Consider the following 7,952-nt stretch of genomic DNA (forward strand, 5'->3'; position numbering starts at 1 on the left):
AGCTGTTTATATGGCATGTGGAGAGAGTACTGCAGAGCGGTCAGGGTGGCCGAGTGGTCTAAGGCGCCAGACTTAAGGCGAGTAAGTCGCTTCCTATTAAACGCGAGTGTTCTGATCTCCAACTGGAGGCGTGGGTTCCAATCCCACTCACGACAAATACTCTGTTTTCCATGTGCTGTTTTTTATAATGTAATCACTGTAATTTTACTGCAGCGATCAAAGCGTGGTATGTTTGGGAGTATGAGAAAGACACAATTAACATAAAGATTTTGTTTTAGTCACAACAGAGAGCAGAACAACAGGTTACATGGGATTCGGGCTGCGGTGTTTGATGAGAAAGAGGCCTGTTTGAGAGTGTCTGCATCACCTTCTCAACCGCGGCTGTTTATTGGACAGAGTGACATCGGGGCCATTCAGACACGTTGCTGGTCTCTATATTGAAAAGGCATTTTACATCGACGTTCTCAAACGTGCATCTGCCGCGGAGCTCCGTAGCGTGCGCTTAACACCTTTCTGGATTTGGGAATATCGGATTGATCATTCTGGACTGGATTATATTCACTTTCCATTGTTTAACAGGCCACTCTTCCCTGTTTTGCAATGCAGATATTTTAAGTCGTACAGCATGGAAAATAGCCTTCGGCCCAATTGGTTCAAAGTTCAAAGCCGAAAGTAAATTTTGCATCACAGCATACCTGTATGCATATATCACCATTTGCAGCAATGAGATTGACATTCCTGCGGGCATCCAAGAAACACAATAAAATCCATGAAGGACCGCACTAACAGGACGGTCAAAACACTCAATGAGTACAACACAGCAATTTGTGCAAAGTCAAGTGATAGAATAATGGTAATAGCAATATTAATTGTTATTTTACGTAATAATCCAGGGCGACTATGAAGCTCACTGGAGTTTGTTTAGATTTAACCTCTCTCAGAGACAACCAGATGAATTACACATTGACAGAGGATCGAATATGCACGATTTGAAATTATTCACGTAAAGCTGAAACACAATACATATAGTAAATATGATTTCAAAAGCTATAAAAACAAAATCTGGACAAAATAAGCGTATTAGATTAAACATAAAGAGAGTTGCATTTGAGGTTGCATAATATATAACGGAACTGCAGGATACAGTACAACCGATGGATGAATACTCTTATTTTATGTGTTAATGACTTGGATGCTGGAATTGATGATCATACGGATAGGTTTGTGGTCTAGATGAAGATAGGTGGAGGTGTAGGAAATCTGGAGGAAGTAGAAAGTCTACAAAAGGACAGAGGAAGATGAGGAGAATGGGCAATGAAGTGGCAGACATAAAACACTGCCACAAAATGTATGGTGCTGCACTTGAGCAGAAGAAATAAAATGGAAGGCTATTTTCTCATCGCAGAGAAAATTGGAAAATCTGAGGTGCAAAAGGACTCAACGTTGTTCGTCCAGCATTCCCTGAAGGTGAACATGCAGGTTGCGAAAGTGGTGAGGAAGGCCAATGCGATGTTCGCGATCATTTCCAGAGGAATGGGGTATGGATGCAGCGATGGAATTTTCAGGTTTTAAAATGCACTGTTGAGGCCTTACCTCGAGTATTGTGAGCAGTCTGGAGCCCCTTGTCTGAGAGAGGTTGTGCTGACACTGGAGACGGTTCAGAGGTGGTTTAGAAAATTATTCCAGGGTTGAAAGCTTTGTCATGCATGTGCTGGTTCTGGGTCTCTACTCAGGGGAATTCAGGAGAGTGAGTGGTTCGCGCATCAAATCACCCCTTGGAGAGCCTCTATTACTCGTGTCACCCAGCTGACTACTGGACCGTCTCTCCCGGTGTCTGTCACTTGTGTCTCCCGGCGGCTTAGGCGCTCCTGCTCCATGACTAAACTTAGCTTCCCTCTGTTTCATCAGCTGCGGATGAATGTCAGGAACCCCCGCTGGAACCAATCAGCGAGACCTCTCTCGGAAATAGATGCCCTCGGTTCCTCTAATACTGTGGCAAGTACTCTTGGAGAAATCAAACTCAGAACTGCAAGTGGAAAAGGCGTCTTCACGTTCCAACACGTTATCAGTTAATCTCCATTTCCCTTCCTCGAACATTTCAGCAAATTTAGGTTTTCCGGTCGCTCTAGCTGCTCCCAGAATGTAACATGACAGGTTTCGACGGGATGCACCTCACAGTTTCTCCTTTCCGCTCATAATCCTACTTAGCAGGAACTTGAACCTCCTTAAAAGCAGCTCTGAACACATGGTGAATGGACAAAGTGCTCAAAAAGTTCTCTCTACTTCTCTCTTTGCTTGCTCCTTGGAACCTTCTCACAAGAATAAAAAAGTTCCATCCGTTTCCATAGTCTCAGTTACTCCAACATCTGCTTCCATAAATGCCAGCTTCAACGAAAAGTAGCCATTGTATGGGTATTTATCAGTACTAAGCCCCAGAATTCCACGGGCACTAACAGGCACCAGTGGACACGGTTTGAAAATGACACTAGAAGACACTAGACAACAGGATATGACAGCACAATACAGACCCTTCGGCGCTCGATTTTGAGCCAACCCATAAATGTATTTCATCCATTTGCCTGTGCAAGAGGCTCTTAAATACCCCTAATGTTTTAGACTCCACCACAATCCCTGGCAAGTCATTCCAGGCACTCACAACCGTCTGTGTAAAAAAATGTCTCCATAAACTTCTAGCCCTTAAATTAACTGTGTATACATGCCCTCTGGTGTTTGCTATTCGTGCCCTGGGAAACAGGTACTGGCTAGCACCTTATCTATGCCTCTCATAATCATGTAGACCTCTATAAAGACCCCTCTCATCCTTCTATGCTCCAAAGAAAAAAGTCCCAGCTCTGCTAATCATGCCTCATAACACTTGTTTTCCAATCCAGCCAATTTCTCTGTAAATCTCCTCTGCACCCTCTCCATAGCTTCCACATCCTTCCTATAATGAGGTGACCAGAATGGAATACAATACCCTAAGTGTAGTCTCACCAAAGTTTAGTAGAGTTGCAACATGACCTCTCTACTCTTGAACTTAATCCCCCTATTAAAGAAGCCTAGCATCCCACATGCCTTCTTAACTATTCTATTAATCTGTGCAGCGACCGTGAGGGATGAATAGATTTGAACCCCAATGATCCTCTGTTCATACACACTCTAAAGTAACCGACCATTAACCCTGTGCTCAGCCTTCTGGTTTGTCCTTCTAAAATGCATCATCGCACACTTAATCGGATTGAACTCCATCTGCCACTATTCTGGCCAACTCTGCTTCCTGTACATACCCTCTTGTAACCTTCGACAATCTACATCTCCATCCACAACTCCTCCAAACTTCGTGTCATCCGCAAACTTACACACCCATCCTCCTGCGTCTTCATCCAGGTCATTTAGAAACATCACAAAGAGCAGGGGTCCCAGGACTGATCCTTGCAGCACTCCACTAGTCACCGACCTCCAGGCGGAATACTTCCCTTCCACAACTCCAGTAACCATTTTTTAATCCAAACAGCAAGGATCCACTGATCCCATGCCTCATGAATTTCTGGATGAGTCTCTCGCGGAGTACCTTGTCAAATGCCTTGTTAAAATCGATGTCGACGACATCTACCGCCCTACCCTCATCAATTTATTTTGTTACCTCTTCAAAAAACTCAATTGGGCCCGTGAGGTACGATCTTCCCTTCATAAAGCCAGGTCGACTATACTTGAGGAGTCTGTACTTCTCCAAATGCTCGTAGATCCTATCCTTAAGAATCCTTACCAATGGTTTGCAGACCACCGACGTAAGACTCACTTGTCTATACCAGGTCTCACTAGGTTTCTCTGTTACCTTTTTTAACAAGGAAACTACATTAGCCGTTTTCCAATCCTCCGACACCTCCCCTGCAGCCAAAGAGGATTCAAAGATCCTACTGCTCCAGCGATCTCTTCTCTCAATGCCACAGCAACCTGGGGTATATCTCGTCCGGACCTGGGGATTTGTGGTTTTTAAAAAGATCCAACACTTCTTCTTCGTTAATCTCCACATTCTCCAGCATATAGGCCTGTTCTATTTCGACCTCACCCTGATCAAGATCCTTTTCACTTATGAATACTGAAGCAAAGTATCCATTTAGTAACTGTCCAACCTCCTGCGCCTCCAGGCACATGTTGACCTCTTTATCCTATTGCGGCCCCATCTTCATTATTGTCATCGTTGCTCTTCACATACGCATAGAACACCTTGGGGTTTACCTTAATCCTAGACGCCAAGGCCTTCGTATGCCCCCTTCAAGCTCTCCTAAATCCTTTCTTAAGCTCCTTCCTGGCTACCCAATATTTCTCATGAGCCTCTCCTGCTTCCTGCTTCTTATATCGAACATATGCTTTCTTCTTTCTCTTGACGAGTTGCCTCGTTTTGTCAGACATGGTTCCCTTTTTCTACCACTTTTTCCTTGCCTCAGTGGGACAAACCTATCCTGAACCCAGCCCAAGTGTTCCCTAAACTTCCTTCACATTACTTCTGTGCTTTCACCTTTGAACATCTGTTTCCAATTTACTCCCACTAGTTCCTGCCTCATCCCTTCAGTTAGCCATTCCACAGTTAAGCACTTTCCCATTGGCTGTTTATCCTTTTCCATAGCAATTCTGAAGCTAAGGGAGTTGAGGTCACTCTCACCAAAATGCTCTGCCACCTGATCAGGTTCATTACCTGTAACTAGATCCAGTATGGTTTCTCCTCTCATCAGCCGGTCCACATACTGTATCAGGAATCCTTCTTGAACACACCTGACAAATTCAGCCCCATCTATCCCCCGTGCAGTCAGGTGGTGTCAGTCAGTATGAGGGAAGTTGAAATCACCCATAAGTACAACCCTGTATTTCCTGCACCATTCTAAAATCTGCCTGCTTATCTGCTCCTCGGTGTCCGAAGGGCTAGTTGGGGGCAGATAGACTACTCCCAGCACACGTGATTGTCCCCTTCCTATTTCTGACTGCCACCCACACCGACTCAGTGGACACTCCCTCTGCAGCGTCCTCCCTTTTCTATAGATGTGCAACTATCCCTGACCAGTACTGCTACTCCCCCCCCCCCGCCCTTTCTACCTCCCACCTTATTCCTTTTAAAACACCTCAACCTCGGTACCTCCATCAGCCAATGCTGTCCTTCCTTCATCCAGGTTTCAGTAACGGCCAGTGTCATAACTCCACATTCTGATCCATGCTCTAAATTCATCCACTTTATTCCCAACACTCTAAGCATTGAAATAGACACATTTCAACCCCTCTGTGGCTACATTTATGTTTTATCGCCTGCCTGTCCTTCCTCACCAAATCAGAACACATAGTTTCATGCCCTTGTCCTTGTACCCTAATCTCTGCACTCACATTCTGATTCCCACCCCCTGCCAAACTAGGTTAAACCCTCTCCAACAGCTCTAACAAACCTGGCCGCCAGGATATTGGTCCCTTTCCTTTTCATGTGCAGCCGGTCCACTTTGAACAGGTCAGACCTTTCCCAGAAGAGATCCCAATGTTCCAGAAGTCTGAACCCCTGTCCCCTGTACCAACTCTTCAGCCACCCATTCAACTGCCATGACTTCCAGTTCCTACTCTCTCTGCCTGAGATTACCCCCCTTGCTTTTTACCTTTTATACTAACTCTCTATATTCCTTCTTCAGGACCTCATCCTTACTCCTATCTATGTCATTGGTCCCCACTCGGACCACAGCTGACTGCTCACCCTCTTTCCTGAGAATACCGAGAACTCGATCCAAGATATCACGACCCTGGCACCAGGGAGGCAACACACCATCCAGGATTCTCGATCTTTCCCACAGAACCTTCTATCAGTCCCCCTAACTATCGAATCCCCAATCACTACTGCTCTCCTCTTTTCCCTCCTTCCTTTCTCAGCAAAGGGGCCAGTCACTGTGCCGGAGACACGACCACTACAACTTGTCCCTGGTAGGTCATCCCCACCAACAATCTCCAAAACATAAAACTTAATGTTGATGGGAACGGCCACAGGGGTGCTCTGCTCTCTCTGTCTATTCCCCCTCCCTCTCCGGATAGTCACCCAGTTAGTTACCTGTCTCCTGACTTTTAGGGGAGACTGTCTCCCCGAAACTTCGATCTATTACTGCCTCTGCCTCCCGAATGATCCGAAGTTCATCCAGCTCCAGTTCCCTAACTCAGTTTGACAAGAGCTGAAGCTGGATGCTTCTGTTGCTGGTGTAGTCATCAGAGACAATTGTGCTGTCCCTGACTCCTGCATCCTACAATCGGAGCACTGGACTACCCTATCTTCTGCCTCCATCACCAACTCCTAAGTTAATTAAATTAACTTAATTAAATTAAATTAATAAACCCACTGGGAGCAAGTTCGTCCTCCGCCTCTGCTCGCCAAAACCTCTCGAGTCAAAGCCTCAAAGCTCCACTGCTGCTCAGGCCCCACTCATTCACTGGCCGCTCCAGTTGATCTACCCCGCTTTTTATTTGTTTGTTGAGCTATTCAATTTACGATTACCCAATCAGACTGCTTGGTCACATGACCTCGATTGCCCAATCAGCTGCTTTCTGCTGAGTCTGAACTACTCAAATCTTTTCATTATTATTGTCCAAAATAACAAGCGTACATCAAAGTAAATAACACTTACAATGCGTCAAGGAAAAAAAAAACATTGTTTTAAAGATTGAAAAATATGGTGACACAAAAAAAGGAAAGAAAAAAAAAACACTAAAGCAAAGAAAAGTGAGGAAAAAAATACTAAGAACTCAACCCCGGAGCCATGCGTTATAAAAAAATGCTTCTAAAGATAACCAGCAAACCGCCAGCAAGAAAAAAAAATACAATTAGATCATGGAGAAAATTATCAATTAACTCAAATGGTAATAACGAGAAAATGAACACCTCGTTTTCTCAAATTCAAACACAGGTTCAAAGGTTCAACTTCTAATTTTCTCCAAACTAAGACATAGCATCACTTGGAAGAACCATTGTAACAGAGTGGGAGCCGACATATCTTTCCTCTTCAACAGAATGGCCCTCCTAGCTATCAGTGTAACAAGCACAATAACATGTTGGTCAGACAAAAAAAATAGCTTGGAGATTTTGAGGAATTATTCCAAAAAGTACAATTAATTTGTTAGGTTGTAAACTAATTTCAAGTGCTTTAGAAATTGTAGAAAAAAACTGACTTCCAGAACTGTTCCAGTGTAGAACAAGACCAAAACATGTGTGTCAGTGTAGCTGTCTCAGTTTTACATCTATCACAATAACTATCAACATCAGGAAACATTTCAGACAATCTCTCCTTCGTCAAATAGTAATGATGTACAACTTTAAATTGAATCAGTGCATTACTAGCACAAATCGAAAAAGAGTTAACCAACTTCAGAATCCGTGTCCAGTCCTCCGTCATAAAAGTCAAATTAAGTTCCAGTTTTGTTTAATCTTAAATAAAGGACACTTATCCCATTGTGATAGTAATTTATAAATTCTTCCAATGGAAACCTTCATCAAAGGCTTCATACTCGTAATAGTACCTAACAAGCCGGCATTCAATATGTAAGGAAAATTAGTTAAATGTTTTTGTAAGAAATGTCTAACTTGAAGTTATTGTAAAAAGTGTGAGTACGAAAGAGAACAGTTATCAACTAATTGTTCAAAAGGCATCAGTCTATCTTCTTTAAATAGATCCAAAAAAGAATTAATACCTTTATTTTCCAAAGTAAAAAAATTGGATCACTCAAAGAATGCTTTAAAAAATTATAATAAATTAAACTATAAAGTATAATTTTTTTTAGATTAAAAAATTACAGAACTGGAGACAAATTTGTAAAGAATACTTAATCAGAGGGTCTAAATTTAAATTAGCAACTTTAGCCAATTGTAAAGCAGCTCCCAATACCGAGGTTAAATAAAACAGTTTCACAGCTTTCAATTCCAGATCAACCCAAATTGG

The sequence above is a fragment of the Hypanus sabinus genome, unplaced genomic scaffold (genome assembly GCF_030144855.1).
Source record: "Hypanus sabinus isolate sHypSab1 unplaced genomic scaffold, sHypSab1.hap1 scaffold_1339, whole genome shotgun sequence".
Taxonomy (NCBI): domain Eukaryota; kingdom Metazoa; phylum Chordata; class Chondrichthyes; order Myliobatiformes; family Dasyatidae; genus Hypanus; species Hypanus sabinus.